Source organism: Protopterus annectens, chromosome 8.part0 (genome assembly GCF_019279795.1).
Source record: "Protopterus annectens isolate FY-2018-M chromosome 8.part0, PAN1.0, whole genome shotgun sequence".
NCBI classification, from domain to species: Eukaryota; Metazoa; Chordata; order Ceratodontiformes; family Protopteridae; genus Protopterus; species Protopterus annectens.
The window spans coordinates 1,558,432,473-1,558,455,609 of NC_056741.1; the positions used below are offsets into that span (position 1 = coordinate 1,558,432,473).

Sequence of the window (23,137 nt, forward strand, 5' to 3'; positions counted from 1 at the left end):
GTATTACAAGAAATAAGTGGTGACGCTACTACAACTGATAATGAGTGCTGGTATATGCAGAAGTACTACAGCATTTAATAAGTGGCAGTTGATACGACAGTACTACAACCTGTAATGAGTGATGGTGTATGCAACAGTATTACAACATATAGTAAATGGTTGCATATGCGACAGTAGTGCAAAATATAATGAGTGGTAGTATATGCGGCAATACAATGTATAATGAATGGTGGTGTATGTGACAGTATTACAACATATAATGAGTGGCTGTATAAGCAACAGTGCTACAACCATTAAAGAGAAAACTGCCCATCAAAGACCAAGGCCAGAGCGCCATTAAAAAATATTTATTGACTTAGGTTAAATGTTTTGTCTCACATACATAAAAGACTTCATCAAAACAAAATACCACAACCATATCCGCAAATAAATTCTAAAATGTGCATGACAAAAACAGCAAATCTACCCATCAACCTCTCTGCAGTACAAAAATACAGAATTAAAAAAAAAAGTAAAATAAATATCCAACAGTGCATAAAAATTAGGACCTAAAAATAACTGTCTTATAATCGACACTCGGAATGGAAAGATTGTCATTCAAACCGGAGGCAGTACTGGCATCCAATCTGAGTTGCCAGTAGAGCTCAATGTATCCAATCAAAGTCTCCCGTAGACCACCTCTTGGATTTAAAGGTACCTGCATAAATAATTTAAATACACTAGAGTCACAAATCTTGCTATGTTTGTATAGAGCATTAGCCTCAACACAATGCCTAATATCATAATTATGCTCATACTTTCATTTTTTCAGTAACCATTCAGTTTTTCCCAACATAAAAGGCCATTCATGATAAACAGCAGGGTATATATATCATGCCTTTGCCATTACAGTTATAGTGCCAATGAGAATTTAGTGACAAATCCCTTGCTTGCAAATACAACGTACTGCATTCTAAAATGTGGGAGAACTGGTTGCACATGCCATATTTATAAGTACACTTAACCTTTATGAGGCCATTGCCAAAAAGATGTATCAATCATTGTGGTTAATAGAGGATCTTTCCAACAAATCTTTAATATTCCTATCTCAGTTATAACTTAAGCAACTTCGTCAAGCCAAGGAAGATGCCTTTAGAAGTAGGGATAGAACACTTTTAAACAGGCAAGGAACACACTGACAAAAGAAATCAAAGTGGCTAAAAAGACCTATTCCGAAAAGCTGAAAAATTTGTTTTTAGACAATGATGCTGCATCGGTGTGTGGAAAGGTCTACAAAAGATTACAAACTGCAGGAAACCATCTCCAGCTGTCTGATGACTTTAATGCTTTTACTGCAGGTTTGATAAGCCTCATGCTACAAATGATAATGTTACCATCTCTCTGTGTTCAGCCTTATATGACTCTGTCTTCCACACATTGTCACTTTCAGCCTGCATTAATTATCTCTGAAGCAGATGTGTGTCATTTTTTTTAAAAGACAGCAGACTAAAAAAGCAGCAGGTCCAGATGCGGTTTCATCCTCTTGTTTAAAATCTGTGCTGATCAACTGGCTCCTGCTTTTACTCAGATTTTCAATAAATCATTAGAGTTGTGTGAAGTTCCCTTATGCTTCAAACAAGCTACAATAATTCCAGTCCTTAAAAACCCAATATAACAGACCTGTTTCTTTGACATTGATGGTCATGAAGGGTCGTTCAGTGTTATGTTGAATAGTATGTTTTTTGGCAAGTTTTACAATGGTTTTCAAAACAAACATGGAATTTTTGAGCCCTTGTGTTGGAACTGACTGCTGGATTCTGTTTTTTTCTTGGATTTATTGTGTGTATTCAGTGCTTGGGCTTTTTTTTGAGCTATTAGGCTGGGTATTATTTTTCCCAAGCCTCTGAGGGTTCTGCAACATTGTTTATGTATTGTTAATACTTGTTTCTTTCCTAGTTTATTTCAGTATTTCCTGCACTGAGTTGCACTTTGTATGTATATGTATATTTACATTTTTTGTCTTGTTTTTAATAGTTGTATGTCATTTATGTAATTTGTACTTGGAGAGTCATCTAAACCAGAGTCAAATTCCTTGTATGTACACATACTGTACTTGGTCAATAAATGTGATTCTAATTCTGATATACAGAGTTACACTGCATTGGAATAATCTCACGTATATTAGGAAAATTCTTCAACACATTCCATTGTCAATTAATAATCATCACAATATCCTTAAAGTTATTGCTATAATTATAAACCATAAAATTCAGATTCAAATTAAAATTGTTCACATATGGGGGCAGGATATAAAGACCAACCTCTGTATAGATTAATACATAACTCCGCAAGCCTGTACAATCTTATCCTTGAAGTCAACCATCAACTGGATAGGATGGCCCTTTCTATAAACATCTGGGCAATAAAATCAACCTCTTCCAAATATTTTACATAATCTGAAGTCATACATGCTGCCATAACCATTTGTCCCTTAATAATACTTCTGCTTTGGTGGAAAATGTGATTGCTCTTAAAATGCAAATATGAATTAGAAAATGACTGCTTACAATGTATACTGGACATAAAACAGTGATGAGTTTTGTACTTAGCCATAACAATTTGTTAACATGTTTGTAAGAGATGGAATGTGTAAAATTCAAAAAGGAAGTATTCACTTTAATATATTTTATAAATGTATGCAAACTCTCAAGTGAATTTTTCCATAAAATACAGGTGTCATCCAGAAATCGAGATAAAGACACCAAGCGTTAGAAAAATGTATTAAAAATACAATTCTTCTCCCATGTATGAAGCACCAAATTGGCGTATATGGGGGCACAAACCACCCTCTTTGCCACCCCTTCAGTTTGCTTATAAAATTCACCATTGAAAAATAGGAAGTTACTTTTTAAAATAACTTCCATAAACTCAACTAATAAATTAATTTCTTTGCTATTCAAAAATTCACAATGTGTTAGGACCTCATAGATCCATTCCAGTCCTATATTACGAGGTATAGAGGAAAATGAATCGACCACATCAATTGTAACAAAAGTCAACTCATCATCATGGTATTCACCCCTAATGTTCCTAGGAAAATCCCAATAGTCTTTGATTAAATACCTCTGACTTAGGAAGAACTTTAATTTATTATCAATATAAAAAGCAAAATGGTAAGTTTTAGAACCTCTGACTACCACTATACGTCTTGGGGGGGGGGGGTTCAATGGATTTATGAAGCATCAAAAATATGGCAGGAATGTTGGAATTTTTAATCCACAGGAATTCATATAGCATCTTAGCTATCATCCCTTGCATAAAATTATCATGAAACATGTAATCAGTTTTAGCATAAGCTATATTTATCTCATTCCTGGAAACAAGCCATACAACCATCATAAGCTACTGTATTCATAATCACAGCTCCACCCCCTTTATCAGGCTTCATAATCATTAAAGCTTGATTAGTGGACAAATCCAAAAGCAATTCCTTCTCTGACATAGACAAGTCACGAAACCTGTGTTTTTTTTTTTTTTTAACCAACATTCTATGGACCTTCTCTTCTAATTCCTCAAACACCTGCAAAGTGGGGTGAAAAGGATTAAGCAAACATTTCTTTTTCAACATCAGGTTGGGACAACTAATGTCATTATTACCTAACAGACAAGCCAAATTTAATTTTCTTGGAAAAAGTTTAAAATCCATTAACACGTCCTGTCAAACATCCCAAAGGTACAAGCTGAAAACATTTTTCAAAAACCTTAAAATAATTGATATCAATATACACATCATATAATTATAAGTAATAAAATTTCCACAAGTATGGACTATGCCATGGTGGGAGAATTTAATTTCTGAATCATTCATTAATTTCTCCTTTTCATACACCCTCTTCCTCTCAAGCGTTCCACTTGAAAACCAAACCCATATTGAGTGGCCGAGGATGTAGGATTGTTGTGTGCTATGCATGTAGACTGTCTTACCGGTGGGAAAGCCGAGGGTTGTCGATATCCACAGAAACCGCATCAACATCACCAAGTGTGGTAGATGTAATTTCCACCAGACCATTGTCAACAGAAGAAGGTTTATTATAGGTAGCATTTGGCAAAGGATAAGCTGTATTGTTACTATATTCATGCAAATCTTTATCAAGATTACCCTTCTTTCTCCTCAAATATATCGTCGTACTTTCTCTCAGCTTTGTCAAACACTTCACAATACTTATAACTGTCTACTTGAAACATGAGTAAGTTTCTCGTTGTTGCTAATGGAAGGTGAAAATAATGTATATCCAACACACTTGTTTAAACAGAAGAATAAGCAGCATGATTTACTTCCTGTATGTAGTTACTATACCTATTATTTAAATGTTGTTAATCCAATATGTAAACAAATATATCTGCACTGGAATTTATGCACTAAACAATATAATCTCTGGTGTTCCTGAAACAGTACTCAATTGAACCTTGTCTTTCTGTCTAAGAAAAAAATGAATTGTAATTTTAACTTGTGCAGAATGGAGCTTTCCCCCCAAGATTCCTCCAAAAAGGGGCAAGGTTCTGCCAACTGGACAATAATGATTAACAAATGCAATAAGTAAAATATATTTAATAAGTTCAGCCCTTCCATCCATGATGGCCTTTCCTTTGCCTATTTGTTTATAAGATTTGCCATTGCATATTATGCATCACCAGATGACACTTTATTATAGAGTAAGACATTAGACATGTCTGAATTACTGCAACCTGCAATTAACTAGCCTCCACCTGCCTCTCTTTCAATACTGAAGGTGTTTCCAAACCCAGGTAAAACTACTTCATTTAGCTGCTAACTGTGGGATAACTTGTTCAATAGTCTTTAAACAAAAAAAAAAAAAACTGTAAGTGAATAAAGGTCACGTTATTACAATTTACATTCTGAAGTTCTTTATAGTGAGGATGAGTTTTAAGGTGTTCTGCTGCCAAGGTTTGAAGAAACCAGGTGTTCATTGTGCTGCAGGTAAATGTTTACGTGTGTGTGTGTGTGTGTGTGTGTGTGTGTGTGTGTGTGTGTGTGTGTGTGTGTGTGTGTGTGTGTGTGTGTGTGTGCGTGTGTGCGTGTGTGTGTGTGTGTTTGTGCAAGCACGGGTGCTCAGTTTGTCAGCTGGTTTGCAGTGCTATGAAATACAGTGACTGCACTTAAAGATGGATGCACAGTTGTGCTTGTAGTCAGAGGAATGGCAGCCCACTTGTGGACAGACTGGAGGTGTCCTCAGTATTAACAGTGAGTTGGTCATGTAGGAGGAAGTAGGAGTTATAGGTCTGAAGTATGCATTATTCCTGTTGGTTTGCTGCATGCAGAAACTGTTATTTCTTAATGATTTGCTGAGGCTAGGTTTGCAGTTTTCCATGGATATTACAGTACATTATCTTTTGGTTTTGTCTCTGCTATAAGGATGAGAGGCATCAGCAGTGGATATTGTGTACAGTTAGAGATCATGGCACAGGAGGGCTTGGGAATTTGCCCTTTACTCACTGTTGTGTAATCAAAGAATTGGTGCATATAAACTAGTGAAGATGAGGGGGGTACAGCCCCCACATGGAAAGAGAAGGGGGACTTGATAGCCATGCAAAAAAAATTAATAGGATTTTTGCCCTTTTGCTGTTATACTCAAGATAGTAGTATTTGTAGACTGCTATTTATTTCTGTTATGATCATGTCTGCAGTCATTGTTCTGTGTAGTCAATGTTTTTTGGTCTACTATTGTTTTTTCTTGGGGATTGCACAATTTCAGAGTTAGTATATAAAATTATCAGCAAAAACAGTTGCTTTTGGTTTTGCTTGCTCTGAGGTTAAACCTTGAAGCATGCACAATAGTTGCAATGTTCTGTTTTTTGACATTTTTACATCAACATTACAGATGCCAGTACGGTGGTGCAGCGGTTAGAGTTGCCGCCTCACAACAAAAGGTTCTCCGGTTCGATTCTCGGCAGGGGTGCCTTCTGTGTGGAGTCTGCATGTCCTCCCTGTGGTTGTGTGGGTTTCCTCCAGGTGCTCCGGTTTCCTCCCAAAGACATGCAGTAGGTGGATTGGACACTCTAAATTGGCCCTAGGTGTGAGTGTGTGCCTTCTGTGGAAGGTTGGGTGCTGTGCTGGCAACTCGACACCGTAAAACTCCACTGCCAATCATGAGCGGACAGATGATCCGCTGTGGTGACCCCTAACCGGGAAAAAGCCGAAAGAAGAAGTGTAGGATACTACATATCTGTTGCACTCATTTTAGTTGAGTGTAGATTAGGTCAACAAAATAGCTACATCTACAGTCTCCAGGGTTGGGGGGATTATAGGCCTTCCCTGGAGATTGTGTGATCTCAGAGTTAGTATATATAATTAGGAGGGGGTGTGAGGAATGCAGGGGGGCATGTTCCCCCTAAAATGAAACACTGTCTTGGAGGTTGCATGCACTGAGGTTTTGCTCAGAACATGCGCATTGAGCTGTCAATGTTGTGAATGTCGAGTTTTGTGTGTGAACATTCACAATGTTTACATTTAAGATTTTAGGGGTATTTAAGTGCATATATATATATATATATATATATATATATATATATATATATATATATGTGTGTATATTTGAGATATTAGTTCAAAATATCTAAAGCAAATTTGACTGAAAAGGTTTGAAGGGAAACACTGAAAATATAAAATATTGAAAGCACTGTGATGATGTGAGGTAGTGCCGGCTATGCCAGGAGAAATAGGGCAGTGGATGTGTAACATATGCCAGCATAGTTAGCTGGAGTTTTGTAAAGAATTATATGCCATTTGTATATCAAACTGATTTGTACTGGTGCTTGTGTTGAAAATGTATTTGTAAAGCAGCTTATGTTAAAAATGTACCAACAGTTGGTCCTGCTGGATAGAAAAAAAATACACCTACATGTCAGACTGTATTGTAACTGTTGAAATGAATCTGTTGTAACAGAGGATACTGAAAAAGAAGAGGTTAAGCTCAGCCCAGATAACTTTGAAAAATAGTCTGAAATTAAATTACCTGGTTTAGGCAATAAAGATGGTATCTTATTCTGATTGCAGCCAGAGACAAAATGTCTGTGAAAACCAGGACTAGGAATCCTCCTGTATTGTCCCTGGGGTAAAGTAACTGCTACCCTGGAAAAGTGGAAGTTTTTGAAAGGTTTTATAGCTTCCAGACGCTCTAACAGATCTTAGAAAAGCTCTGTGTGTGTATTATGACACATACAGTCGATATAAAGAGTGTACACACCCCTGTTAAAATGCCAGGTTTTTATGATATTAAAAAAAAATTAGACCACAATAAATCATCTCAAAACTTTTCCCACCTTTAATGTGACCTGTAACCTGTACAATTTAATTGAAAAACAAACAAATCAGTTGGGGGGGGGGGGACGTACAATAAGCTGGTTGCCTAAGTGTGCACACCCTTAAAGTAATATTTCCTTGAGGCACCTTTTGATATAATTACAGCATTCAGTCTTCTTGTGTAGGAATCTATCAGCATGGCAAATCTTGACTTGGCAATATTTAGCCACTCTTCCTTGCAAAAGCATTCCAAAGCTGTCAGATTGTGAGGACATCTCTTGTGCTCAGCCCTCTTCATGTCACAACACAGATTTTCTATTGGATTTAGGTCTGGGCCATTCCAAAACTTTAATTTTTCTTCTGGTGAAGGCATTCTTTTCTTGATTTGTATGTATGCTTGGGGTCATTGTCTTGTTGAAAGGTGACATTCCTCTTCACCTTCAGCTTTCTTGCAGATGCCAGAAGGTTTTGGGCCAAAATTGACTGGTATTTGGAACTGTTCATAATTCCCTCCACCTTGACAAAAGCCCCAGTTCCAGCTGAAGAGAAGCAACCCCAAATCATGATACTGCCACCACCATGCTTCACTGTGGGGATGGTGTTCTTTTGATGATGTGAAGTACTGTTTTTGCGCCAAATGTACCTTTTGGAATTGTTGCCAAAAAGTTCAACTTTGGTCTCATCAGACCATAACACATTTTCCCACATACTTTTGGATGACTTGATGTATTGTTTTGCCAGTTTTAGCCAGGTCTGGATGTTTTTCTTTGTAGGTTTTGGAGGGACATCCAGTTCTTTGCACCATCACCATTATGCCATATTTTCTCCACTTTTTGATGACTGTCTTCACTGTGTTTCATGGTATATCTAATGCTGCAGAAAATTGTTTGTATCCTTCTCCTAACTGATACCTTTCAACAATGAGATCTCTTTGATGCTTGTAAGTTCTCTGTGAACCATGGCTTTTGCTGTAGCAGGAAACTGAGTAAATGTCAGGAAAACCCTACTAGGATAGCTGGAATTTATTTGAGGTTAATCAGTCTCTCTAATTAATGGCAGGTGTGTACCCAGGAAGACAGAATGCTGTAATTAAAACAAAAGGTGCTTCAACAAAATATTAGTTTATGAGTGTGCACACTTATGCAACCAGCTTATTGTACTTTTTTATTTTTTATATTTTTCCCATAACAGATTTGTTTGTTTTTCATTTGAATCGTACAGGTTATAGGTCACATTAAAGGTGGGAAAGGATTGGAATGATTTATTGCGGTCTCATTTTTTATATCACAAAAACCTGGGATTTTAACAGGAGTGTGTACACTTTTTATATCCATTGTGTGTGCTAGATTCTGGTATAGTTTCTAGTAAAGGGGGTAGTGTGGGAAACAGAAGTCAGGTAAGCAGATTTATGTGATGTCATTCTGTAGTCCAGCACTGAAATAATGTTTTAATACTAAATGAGACAGAAGTCTCAGGGCAGTATGTGAAGCCTGACAAAGAAGGACCACTCACCCATTTCATCTTGCCTTGCTCTAGTAAGTGAACTAAGGGACAGTAATTATTTAGATCAGTCAGGGAAAATATAGTTAGATTAATTAAGTATTGTTTTTCTGTATCTGTGTGAAACTTTCCATCTCTGTTATTTTTAATATTTCCTATGACTGAAACTCTGCTGTTTATTCTTAATAGATATTTAGTATTTTCATGCTATTTTATTAATTATTATTAAATATATTTAAACTTTTCATTGTGGCTGGTCTTTTAGAGAATATTTTAACCTTTAAGAGGACTTTATTTGGTGACACCATAGCCGCTCCTGAAAGCCTTGCTGCATTGGTCAAGCACAACCATTTGTATTAATAATAATTTTAATCAGTATAATTGGGTACCCTGGTAAGAGCCTTAGCGTAGCTGACTTTGGAGTATTCTTGTGGCAGTATCTACATTAGAGTCTGGGTAGAGGGGGCATAGCTGGTAAATCTATGCCAGCCTTTCCCAGGTGCGTGTGTATGTGTTTGTGTGTGTGAAAATCAAATCTCAATGAGTGTGAGTGTCAGCTAATTGGAGCAGGGACACAGAACACTAATTTTACAGAGAGGGTAGTGAAGGACATGGTTTGGAACACTCAGCTGAGGACTCAATTTTACAGCTGTATCAATCTGGAGTCTTATTTGGGGCCTAAAGACACAGAGGGAAACCCAGCCCCAGTTCTGAGTGTGTTCCATGTGTGCTCTAAAGGGAAATTATGCTTGGTTCAAAGAGCTAGATCTGGAAATACTGCATGTATCTATGTGCATCTATCTTTGTTCCAAGTGAACGTCCTTCACCAGTGTCAGTGGTGAGGATTGAGGCTCCTTGATTCCTGGCCCAGAGGAGGAGCGTCACATTTTGGTGACCAGTGGTGTGGATATTCATTGAACTTCTGTAGCCTCTAAGCTGTTATCATTGAACGGGTGTGTTCTCTCAGCAGTCACAAGGTAAACTTACAGAGTTTAATTTTCACAACAGTTTTATTTATTTTTTGCTAATTTAGTTTAGTCAGGGAAGGCAAGCAATGATGTCAGCAGAGGATTATGGCAAGGTGACAAAAAATAACCTGATGAAGAACAATTCGTTTGTGTGAAAGCGCTTGTTCCTGTTTTACCTTCTACAATAAATGATACTTGGATTATATCGTGGTGGTTTCAAGCAATTTCTTCATTAAGGTGACAAAAATTAGTTGGCCAAGGTGAAAAAAGAAGAAACGCTGCTCCAAAGTCACAAAACAGTGTTTTAATAAACCAAATGTAAGCACTTTCATTTCCAATGCTACAGAAAAATCATCAGATAAATACACTACCTCACATCCTTCAAATACGAGGTGAACACTGCCTATTATAGTATAGCATAGTATAGACCTCATTTTGGAAGACATATTTATTACATTTGATCTACTTCTTCACATCAGAGAATGTCTGTTTGCAAGCCTAAGAACCCAGGAATGTGTGACATTCCCAGGATTCATAAGTCAGTTATTGACCGTCCATTGCAACCTATAGTGGCACCAGTGGGTTTGAAGACTGAACCATTGGCAAAATTTGTTGACATTAAATTAGAAACTTTTTTTGTGAACAAAAGCCACATCTTAAACGATTCATGGCACTTTTTGAATTTGATTTCAGAATGTTTTTTTTTTTTTTTGCCTAATGCTTTACTGGTGACAGTTGATGTAAAGGACCTTTTTTTGGTTATTCCCCATGACAAAGGATTGGACTGGTTCCACCAAGTTCTGGTTAAAGGCTCTAACTTGTCCAACAATGAAATTAGTCTTGTATATTAGATTATGGAACTCATCCTGACTAATAATTTTGTACACTTCGAAGGGGAATACTACAAACAACATGCATGCATTGAGATGAGGACCGCTTGTGCCCCCGTCTTTGCCAATATGGTCCTATGGTTTTGGAAAACCAATTTTGTCTTAAACTCAGCATTTGCACCCATGTTGGGTTTGTATCTGAGAGTTTTGGATGACGTTTTTATTTTGTGGAAAGGAAGTTTGGAGGACTTAGAAAACGTTATGGACTTCCTTAACCATTCTATTGATTTTTTTGGAGTTCACTCATCACTATCATAACTCAATAGATTTTTTGGGTGCGACTGTTTATAAGAATTTGGAAAATTTCAGATATGAATCTAATATATATATAGGAAACCAACATTTTCTAATGCCTGCTTACATTTCTCTAGCCAACATCCGATCTGGCAAAAGAAAAATTTTGTAAAATGACAGTAAATTAGGCTATGTAGATTGGTTTCAGATGGTGAAGTGCTCTAAGTACAGGTTGAGAAACTGGTTAGTATGTTCCTTGAAAGGGGTTACCTCAAAGATTTTTTGGACCGCACCATTGATTACGTTATGGAAAAAAGGGGTGTTAGATATAAGCCCCTTTTATGCAACAATGACGTGGGTACCAACTCTATTAATTTTGACGGTCAAGGAACTAACACTTGATATGACCGTCATAATTCATCACAAGTATTTGTTTTGCAATATAATCCAGGTATTTATTCAAAGGTTCATAGGTTCATAGGTTCATACTAGGCTATCTGCCCTAGGGCATTTATAAGCCTAGCCAGAGTGTGTTTGGCTTTCGCCACCCATTTTAAATTAATTTGGCTATGCCCTTTTTCGAGGTTAGTATACTGTGCCTCTGTCTAACAGTGACACAGAAGTGATACCCGGGGTAAACCTACGATCTCCCATCCACTCATCAAAATTCCTCTTGAAGAGAGTCAATGAGGGACTCTGCCTAACCTGGACTGGGATTTTATTCCAGAGTGAAGGGAGCCTCTGGGTTATGAATCTGTCCCTCCAGCATGTCCTATATATTTCAGTGCTGAGGTTCAAGTCTCTCGAGCGAGTGGCTCGATGGGATTTGGATTTTCTGAGGTGCAGCATGTCCATTAATTCCGGGTTGGACATGGCTTTATACGTCAGGCACAGATTGCCTCTGAGCAGGCGGTATGCCACTGAGTAGTGCTGGAGTTTCTTTAACCGGGCAGCATATGGCATCTGTTTGAGCCCTTTGATCCTCTTGGTGAGGTACTTTTGGGGTCTTTCCAGTTGCTGCAGGTGTCTGGTAAGGTACATCCCAAAAGGGGCATTGTACTCAATTATTTGCCTGATGAGGGATGAGTAAAGAGGCACGATGACCTCCCCTGATCTAGATGTGAATCCCTTCATGATTAGGTGGGCTATATAAAATGTTTTTCTAACCACTTTGGCCACGTGGTTGTCAAATGAGAGATTGCTATCAACTTGGGTCCCTAATTACTTCTTCTGTACTTAATGGATTACCACCTATGTGGTAATTTGTGGGCACTTTGTTTTTGCCAAAGGGGATGACTATACACTTTTTGGCATTTAGCTTGAGGCCATGGCTCTGGCACCAGTTGCCTGTTTCTATGAGGCCCTTTTGGAGGATGCTTGTGTTGGCTGGAGAGTCGATTATGGCACCCAGTTTGCGGTCATCTGCGAACTTGGTCAGCCACAGTCCTTCCGTGTTGGCCTGTACCTCAGAGAAATATATACCGAACAAGAGAGGTCCCAGGACTGAGCCTTGTGGGACACCACTTGTAACTGGTTTGGAGTCTGGCAATGCTCCAGCAATTCTAACCATGTGGGTTCTGTCCTTGAGCCAGTTTGCAACCCATCTAGTGACATAGGGGTTTATATTTAAGCTGGTGAGCTTATCTATAATGCCCGAGTGGGGTATTGTATCAAAGGCTTTTGCGAGGTACAGGTAGGCTGTGTGGGCCACCTTCCCCTCGTCAATGGCCTTGGTGACTGTTTCAAAGAAATCGACCAGGTTTAGGAGGCATGATCTGCCCTTAGCAAAGCCAAACTGGGTAGGATCCAGTGTCTGTAGGTCCCATATATCTTTATTTATGAGGTCCATGATGATCCTTTCCATAGCTTTGCAGACCAAGCTAGTCAGGCTTATGGGGCGATAGTTTCCAGGATCCATTGAGGCACCACCTTTGTGGAGAGGGACCACTGTTGCTGTATGCCACTCTTTGGGTGCATATCCTGTAGTAAGGCTGAGATTGAACAGTAGTTTTATGTTTGGGTTTAGCTCTTCTTGGAGTTCATGTAGGACGCAGCCCGGGACACCGTCTGGTCCCATTGATGCTGTGTTTTTTGCTTTGGAGAGGGCGGCTCTTACCTGAGCATCTGAGATGTCAGGGGGGCAGCACTCTGCTGGGATAGATATTTGCCATTTTGGTGGGAGGGAGGGGCGTTTGCGCTGAACCTGTCAGCTAGCATGTTGGCAATGTCTGTGGGTTCGGTGTATTTTTTGTCATTTTGGACTAATTATGTGCATATCTGGGAATTCCCACCCAGGTTACTAACATAACTAAAGAAAGCCTTGTGATTATCCTTAGTGTCCTGTGCAATTTTTCTCTCGAAGCTGGCCTTAGACGATTTTATGAGTGCCCGTAGTTTTTTTCAAATTCTGATCACAGATGCCTTCCCTTTTTGGGATTTTTCTCTATCATGTAGTAGCTTCCTCCTTCTATTGTATAGTTTGTTTATGGCTGGGGTCCACCAGACAGGACGTCTGCCTTTGGAGGATTGGGTCTTGGTTTTATTTGGGATTGCATGATCCATGCATTCCTGAAGGTGTTCATAGAATGCGTTTATAAAGGATTCTGCGGTCTGGGCCGTATTTTCCACAGGCCCGGGGGCTTTGAAGGATTCCACCTCGGTTTTGAGAAGTGTGAAATTTGCTTTAGAGAAGTTTTTCACTGTGGTTTTCCAGGCAGGGGGTGGGGTCGGGATGTGAATATCCAGTGAGATTAGTTTATGGTCTGATCTTACCAGTGAGGGATACACTTCTGGTCTGGAGCATAAAGTCCCCATGTTGGTGATGATCAGGTCCAGTATGTTTTCCCCTCTTGTGGGAGTGGTAACAAGTTGTTCCATAGCATTTGAGTTTATAAATTCTAGGAACCTTTGGGCTAGGGTGTTAGAGCTAGAGCAATGCTCCCAGTCTATGTTTGGGTAGTTGAAGTCGCCCAATATAATGGTGTTTGGAGAGACCTTCATATTTTCCAGCGTTCTCCGGAAGGCCAAGTGGGGTTCCTGGGTTTGGGAGGGTGGTCTGTAGCAGGCTATAAACTGGAAGGCAGTTTTACCTACTGTTAGTTGCACATGGATAGATATTTATTACAGGACATGATTAAGAAGCACTGGGAAACTGTTTTTGGATCATTGGGGCTTATGGGTAGGTTGGGTCCTAAACACAAAGTTGTTTACAAAAACAACAAAAATTTTAAGTGTATTTTTGAAACCAACAAGCAACAAATGAATATTCACACTAATGGTTGTGAAATGAAAAAATGTGGGACCTGCAGACAATGCAGGTATATCTTGGAGGCTAGTAGTTTCCCTGTTCAAGGTTGCCCATATTTGCTTACTGTTAAAGGTAAATATGATTGTAATACTAAGGGAATTATTTACATTAGTTTTTGAACCACCTGTTCTGCTTTTTATATTGGCAAAACCAATTGCCCCTTACGTATGAGAATTTACCAACATCTTTATGCTATTAAGAGCAAAAATACAAGTAATGCACTTTATAAACATTCCATCATGTGACAAGAAATTTGTGTTTGTTATCCTGGAAAAGGTGGGAGCACTAGATGGAGGGGGTGACTGGGAGACCTTAGTGGAGAAAAGGGAACTGTATTGGCAAGTTCTCTTAAATGCCACTACCCCCAGGGCTTAATGAGTGCTTATCGATCAAATCCATTTTAAAGCTGAAAGGTACTGTCTGATTTTTATTATGAAATAATATGCACTTTTTTAGTATCTAAACTACTCAATGGAATTTTATTGTTGGGAATTATATCTATTGATGCATATATGTTTTTAGTTTTTAGTATTCAACATGCACTAGGATTTTATTTGTTATGAAGGCAGCAAAGTGTTTTGTATTTTGTATTTTGGCTACACCTTTCTTAGAAAGTGAGATGTTGCACAAGATGTTATATAACATGCCTTGCCCTTGGGCGCCACCCCCTCAAGGAAGTGAGGTTTAGCTTTTTATGGCCTCAAACAGATGGCCTACGCTGACCGTCTAAAAAAACTCCAACTTTACTCTGTCGCATATCGCCTACTCAGAGGCGATCTCTGCCTAACATACAAAGCTATGTCAAACCCAGAGCTGCTGGACATGCTCCACTTAAAGAAATCCCAATCCCTCCAGGCTACATGCTCTAGGGACCTAAACCTTGTCACCACAATAAACAGAACATGCTGGAGGGATAAATTCCTGTCCCAGAGACTTCCCATACTCTGGAACAAACTATCTATCTATATCAAACAAAGCTCCTCATTAGCACTCTTCAAGAAAAAATCTTGATGATTGGATGGGAAATAGGAAATTCATCCCGGGGATCACCTCTGTGGCACTGCTTGACAGGGGCACAGGAAAATAATTTTCTTGGGTGGTGAAAGCCAGGGTACCTTTTGGGCTAAGCTTGTATAGGCCCTAGGGCTGAAAGCCTAGTACCTACCTATGAACCTATGGTATTTAAAGGATGTGAGGTAGTGTATTTGTTTGTCTGATGATGTTTCTGTAGTATTGGAAATGAAAGTGCTTACATTTGGTTTATTAAAACAATCTTTTGTGGCTTTGTAACAGCGTTATTTTTCACTGTTGGGCTTGGTTACTCACTTGGCCAAAGTGTGTGAAGCCAATGGACTGGTGCATGCCAGCTTGACTAAAGAGGAAATTATTTTGGCCTAAGTTGCAGCTGTAGCCCAGACCAGCAACCAGGAGGACAACCAGTCTAGTGACAGGGATTTGCAGCCCTCAGAAACAAGAAAGTTCACCTTTTCCTCAGAGGACTTAAAAGCCCATCTGGAGTTAAAAGAGACTTGAACTGGAGGTCAAACATTTGGAATAAGAACCAGAATTAACACAAACTATGAATCTGCCTTACATTTGATTCATTCACAATATGAAGTTTTCTTAGTGTTGAGAACCTCGTCACTTTCAGGATGAACTGGTACTACCTTATTGATTCTGTATAACCATTAAGAATCTTGGATGTTAGTTTAAGTGGACTGGCTTATTCAGGGTATATGTATGGCTGTTTTCAGCATTTATGTGTCTATGAAATTGCCATTGATTAGAAATGTGAGGATACTTGTTTTGCATAGTTCTATGTGCTTGTGAACGTGCTTACATTAAACTGGATTTGATTCCACAAATAAAAAAAAATTGAAAATAACATTACAAATTAGATAGGTGGGCAGTGATGGTACACATTGAATGTATACCTCCTTGATACAGTATAGAACACTTGACTACGCATTGTAGAGAGCACCCCAAAAAAGCATAAGTTACATCATTCAAGTAATTGATTTAATTTCATTTCAACTCTCTCAGAGAAAGCTATACATAATTTAACCAAGAAAAATGCAAATCACAAAAAGGCAAGTTTTAAATAGTTTATATTCTTAGACATTATTTGCATGACATGCCTTCCAAGAGAGAACTATTTTTATTTTGCAGAGAAAAAAAGATTAATAAATGTAATCCTAACAATTAGATGTAGTCATTTTAGACAAAAATAAAATCAGATATTAATCAAGCAGTACTTAAAGTAAAAAAAAAATATCTTTTATGCAGTGAAATCACGAACAACAGTTAGTAAATGGCAGACATTAAGCTATGTTTTCTTCTGTTAGAGACGTATGTGAGTGTTCCCACTGGAATGTCTGTTTATGTTCAGACTAGTAATGTATTACACCTTAGGCATAATTGAAAAACAATAAAATACTTTTCTCCCTGTTTGAGAAACTAGTGTAATTCTCATTAAAGTTTAGGACTGTGAATAAAATGTCAGAACACAAATAAATATCAGTAGTCAAGAGCCTGCCAGGAAGCATAAATAGGTTACTAGCAGCTGAAATCTTAGTAATGGCAAACCAATAGAATTAATTATTGCACTCCCTTGAAAACTATTACCATGTGTCTGGTATTGCTTTTTTAAATGTATATCTATCCAGACCCAATTTCTTCATAATAGCTTTCTAACCCAGTTTTATATTGTCAATCCCAAAGCTCTAAACTAGCACTCAGTTTTGGAACTGGAAACGGCTTGCTGTGGTACTTATCACAGTATTTTGCAGAGATAATGTCATAGATGGTCTACAAAAACATAACTCAGATTACATCACACAAAGTTGGGATCCCCTGTATATTTTACAGTAGCTGGCTCAATGCCTATATACACCAAGAAAAATATAACTCTACTGGAGTACTTTTTTTCCCTTTGCATTTGGAAACTCTGGTTTGGGAGATGCAATAAATAATCCTGTCCTCTAAGCCATGCATTTATCTTTTAGTGAGTTTGTCAAATGCAATATGTTCTGCAGGAATAGTGATGCAGTTTTCTTCATTTGTCTGATGTGTATGTGCATGGCTGCTTCTCGGCTGGACCACCTTCTTTGTAGAGTCTGCATGTCCTCCCTGTGGCCAAATGATGTTTAAAGACATGCAGGTAGGTGTGTGCATGAATCATGAATAGGTGTGCCTTTTTTGAAGGTTGGGCGTTGGACTGGCAACTCGGCACCGTAAAAATCAATTGCTAATCATTAGTGGACCGGAGTTCCGTTGTGGCGACCCCTAACCAGGATAAGTCAAAAGACATACATACCCTCTGTAAATGTCTGTCAGACATGTAGCAAGGAGGAGGAGGATGAGGTTGTTCTGGGCACAAATACTTAGGAACATGATCAACAATGTGCAACCATTCGTCTTATTCGCCTTTGTAAATGTCTGTCAGAGAAGTAGCAAGGGTGGAGAAAAGGGTGAGGCTGTCCTGGGTACAAATAGAAGAGCATGATCAGCAATGTGTAACCATTCTTTTTCTTATTTGCCTCTGTAAATGACTGTCACAGATATAGCAAGGGTGGGGAGAAGGGTGAGGCTGTTTTGGGCACAAATACTTGGGGGCATGATCAGCAATGTGCAACCATTCTTCTTCTTAGCCTCTGTAAATGTCTGTCAGTGGCATAGCATGGGTGGGGAGAAGGGCGAGGCTGTCCTGGGCACAAAGTGCAGCCTTTCTTTTTATTAGCTTCTGTAAATGTCTGTCACAGTTGTAGCAAGGGTGGGGAGAAGGGCAAGGTTGTCTTGGACACAAATAGTTAGGGGTTATGTTCAGTAATGTGCAACCATTCTTCTTCTTAGCCTTTGTAAATGTCTCTCAAAGGTGTAGCAAGGGTGGGGAGAAGGGTGAGGCTGCCCTGGGCACAAATAATTAGGGGGCATGATCAGCAATGTGCAACCATTCTTCTTCTTATGCATTTAATCTGCTACTTTACACTACAGTCATTATGAAAGAAAGAAAAGAGCCATTCCTTTTTTCATCCTCATTTTTGGTTTAAGAGTTTTTTTGGTCCCCAACTTTGGCTGGGGGGAGGTATCAATTTGTTTCATCACCCAGGGTACTGATTCTTAATCTGGAGAGAGTGATTGATAAACAGATACACAGAGTAGTAGAATGTAAGATGGGAGATGAGCAGTTTGGATTCAGATTAAGATGCAGCACAATTGAAACGGTGTTTGCAGTGAGACAGATACTTGAGAAGAAGCTAGCGATGAGGAGAGAGTCCAACTGGGTATTCCTAGACTTGAAGAAATCATATGACAAGGTCCCAAGAAAGCTGATCTGGGCAGTACTGCGGTGGTTTGAAGTCCCAGAAACATTGGTAGAATTAGTGCAGGCTATGTACAAGGACCCAATGCCTCAAGCATGAACAGTGTTCAGCCTCACAGAGGGGTTCCCAGTGGGAGTGGGTGTACATCAGGGTTCAGCTCTGAGCCAAATGCTGTTCATACTGGTGATGGACTACATTAGCAAACAGGATGGAGGGGATGGATCAACAAAGCTGCTATATGCAGATGATATGGCAGTACAGGCAGACTCTGAGCTAGAACTTAAGCAAAGGATAGGAGAATGGAATGCAAATCTGAAGGCACACGGGATGAAACTAAGCACAGATAAGACCGTGGTAATGGCATCAAATTGGGGAAATCAGAAGAAGCTGCGAATAGAGATAGAAGGGAAGATAGTGGAACAGGTAAACAGCTTCAAGTATCTGAGAGGGGTAGTTGAGGAGAAGGGTAGTCTAAATATAAAGGTCAAAGTTAGAATCAGAGGGGCTACAACCAACTGGCATAGAGTATCAGGTGTAGTTTATGACAGAAGAATGCCAAAGAAGCTGAAAAGTAAGGTGTACAAGACAGTGGTGTGACCAGTACTACTGTATGGTACAGAAACCTGGGCAGTAAAGGCAGAACAGTTGAAGAAGCTAGAGGTGATGGAAATGAAGTGCCTGAGAAAGTTGGCAGGATGCACACTGGGACAGACGAAGAAATGAGGATATAAGAGCAGAAGCCAAAGTAGCTCCAGTTGCAGAAAAGATCAAAGAGAACAGATTATGGTGGTTTGGACATGTGTAGAAAAGCAGAAGACAATCTGGTGAGGAAGATTTGGGACAGACAGGAAGAAGGTAAGAGGAAGTGAGGATGTCCAGCAAAGATGTGGATGGATTGTGTGAAAGAAGATCTGCGACAGTCAGCCATGAGTGTTGAAGAAGGCAGGAGTGTGGCACTGAATCGAGAGAGTTGGTGACAGTTAACATGATACCCAGACCCCATGTAGAAAAATGGGAAAAAGGGGGCTGATGATGATGATGACCCAGGGTACTGATTAACCTAGCTACATATCTGAGGTCTATACAGCTGCTTTACTGATGCATTGCAGGAACTGAAATGGCATTATACATCAGTCCTTCATCCTGATGGGTCCCCTAAACTCTTAGGAGATCTCTTGGTCTCTTGTCTTCACATGGCAACTCTATAGCTTTCAGGGGCAACAGCCACTTTGCAAAGTAGGAGTATCATCTGATGGGGATCTTTATTTTTCTTTAGACTCGAGAATAAGGACAAAGGGTAAATTGGCAGATTATTTTTTTTTCATGTAATACTGTTGAGTAAGTTTTCTTATATCTCTTCCAAAATAGTTTGAAATACTGTTGTACACACAATCTCATGTGGCACATTTACTGTCATAATGAATAACAATTTTCCATAAATTAGCTGTGCTAATATTTTTGTCCATCTTCCCATCCTTGTCAGTCTCTGTGTTCAGACTGGAATAAGTAGCTCTGTGTACAGATACGGCTCATTTCATAACGTTTGTTTTCTGAAACAAATTTCAGCTACTCCAGTGTTATCACTTGCTGTCTGCTTTTGTATCTGATTCATTTTTCCTCTGTGAACTTTCCTGTATTTCCTGGAGCTGGAAGCCTCCCCGACATGAGAGGATTTAGTACTACAGCACTGTTGACACCATCTGTGACTCTCCCGGCCATCCAGCGCATGGCTTTGCCTTTCTAAGCTCTGCCATCTTAATCATATAGCGTTGGAGAGCTCATCACACTTCCTTTTGTTCCATCCTTCCTCCTTGCTGCAAATGATCAAGCAAGTCAGTAAATACTGAAAGGCTTCTGGTATGTCTTTTTTCTCACTTCTGTTTGCCTTCTTTGCTCTGACACTAAAACATGATTTTTTTCTTCCAGTTAATCTCCGCCACATGCTTCAGGCTACTACTCCATGATTCTCAGCCCTCTTACTTTATTCCTGGCTTCTCTTATTTTTGCTGTAATCCTGGTAGTATTTCATTTACCATCTCTCCTTCCTATAGTAGCTTAAGGTCTTTCACTTTTCTTTTTTTTCTATCTCCTTGTTCTCCACATCTCCATCCTACTGATGTAGGCTTCCATAATAACTACAAAAAAATGTAATATTTGGTCCAGCTCCATAGTTTTCATTCCCGTGCTTGGACCTCTCAACTTGTCTATATGACAACAAGGCCCTTTAAAAGCATAGATGTGTAAACCACATGTGACCCACAAATTTGATTTATATTTGATTTATAGGGGGTGATTTACTGACTGCCCCTACCCATAAGAGACATAGGAGCAAAACTGGGGTAAATATCCAATTACTCATCCATTGGTCCAAGTTGAGCTTAAATAGGGATAGGGAGGAACTCTGCTTACATAGATGGGGACCCTGTTCCAGAGAGTACCTGCTGTCTACATTTTGGGGCTAGAAGCTTAGTCAGTTTAGAATTAATATCAGAAAAAGGTTTCTTTACCTCTTTTTCCCTATATTCATTGACATAGTCCATATAGTCCCTCATTTTCTCCTCTGGCTATCTCTGTTTTTTTATGTTCATTGCTAACGTCTTTCTGCAACTTATGCTAAGTTGCTATCTCTTTATTCTTTTTGATTGCCTATATGTATGTCACCCTACCTCTCTTTAATACCTCATTTGCCAACACTGACACTGTCTTGTATAATTCCCATTTAATATCTTTTAATTGTTAACTGCATTGGAGTGTTATCAGATATCATTATGAGGTAAGTAATGCCATTTGAAGCTAGGTTAGTGTATTCTTTTATCACATAACACCTATCTTGCACGGTCCATGTACTGTGCCTGTCTCAGTAATAAATACATTGATGCCCATATCCAACAATAGTCCAGTATCCAAAAAAAATACATTTCCAGATGTTTTCCCTCCTTATATATATATATATATATATATATATATATATATATATATATATACCTTTACCTTGGGCCCCATCACATCCCATTCTCCCTCTATAATCAGACATCCCTCTTGCATATACACTACGGTGGATATAAAAAGTTTACACACCCCTATTAAAATGCCAGGTTTTTGTGATATAAAAAAATGAGACCACAATAAATCATTTCAAAACTTTTCTCACCTTTAATGTGACCTATAACCTGTACAATTCAATTGAACAACAAACAAATCTGTTAGGGGAAAAATATAAAAAATAAAAAACATACAAAATGCTGGTTGCATAAGTGTGCACAACCTTAAACTAATACTTTCTTGAAGCACCTTTTCATTTAATTACAGCATTCAGTCTTCTTGGATAGGAGTTGATCAGCATGGCGCATCTTGACTTGGCAATATTTGCCCACTCTTCTTTGCAAAAGCGCTCCAAATCTGTCAGATTGCGAGGGCATCTCTTGTGCACAGCCCTTTTCAGGTCACCCCACAGATTTTTCTATTGGATTTAGGTCTGGGCTCTGGCTGGGCCATTACAAAACTTTAATTTTCTTCTGGGGAAGCCATTCTTTTGTTGATTTGGATCTATGCATGGGGTCATTGTCTTGTTGAAAGGTAAAATTCCTCTTCATCTTCAGATTTCTAGCAGATGCCTGAAGGTTTTGGGCCAAAAGTGACTAGTATTTGGAACTGTTCATAATTCCCTCCACCTTGACTAAAGCCCCAGTTCCAGCTGATGAAAAGCAAGCCCAAAGCATGATATTGCCACCACCATGCTTCACCGTGGGGATGGTGTTCTTTTGGTGATACAAAGTGTTGTTTTTGCCCCAAACGTACCTTTTGGAATTGTGGCCAAAAAGTTCATCCTTTTTCTCATCAGATCATAACATATTTTCCCACATGCTTTTGGGGGACGATGTATTGTTTTCCAAATTTTAGCTGGGCCTGGATGTTTTTCTGTATAAGAAAAGGCTTCCGTCCTGCAACCCTACCCCATAGTCCAGACTTGTGGAGAATATGGAGGATTGTTGTCACATGTAATACACAACCAGCACTTGCCAGAAATTCCTTCAGCTCCTTCAGTGTTCCTGTAGGTCTCTTGGCAGCCTCCCTAACCAGTTTTCATCTTGTCTTTTCATTAGTTTTGGAGGTGGCGTCCAATTCTTTCCAACGTCACTGTTGTCCCATATTTTCTATACTTTTTTTGATTGTCTTCACTGTGTTCCATAGTATATCCAATGCTGTGGAATTTTTTTGTACCCTTCTCCTGACTGATACCTTTCAACAATGAGATCCCTTTGATGCTTTGGAAACTCTCTGCGAACCATGGCTTTTGCTGTAGCAGGCAACTGAGTAAATGTCTGGAAAATCCTGCTAGGAGAGTTGAACTTTATTTGGGGTTAATTGGTGTCTCTTTAATTGATGGCAGGTGCGTACCCAAGAAGACTGAATTATGTAATTAAATCAAATGGTACTTTAACAAAGTATTTGTTTAAGGGTGTGCACACACAACAAAGTATTAGTTTAAGGGTGTGCATACTTATGCATGCAGCATATTGTATGTTTTTTATTTTGTATATTTTTCCCCTAAGAGATTTGTTTGTTTTTCTATTGAATTATACAAGTTATAGGTCACATTAAAGGTGGGAAATGTT

At 38.9% G+C, this 23,137-nt stretch overlaps 1 protein-coding gene across 1 annotated transcript in view; it reads left to right on the forward strand.

Annotated features, from left to right (window-relative positions):
* The window catches only part of LOC122808512 (CXADR like membrane protein), a 490,245-nt gene that overhangs the window by 32,407 nt on the left and 434,701 nt on the right, over positions 1 to 23,137 (forward strand). The window lies entirely within an intron of this gene.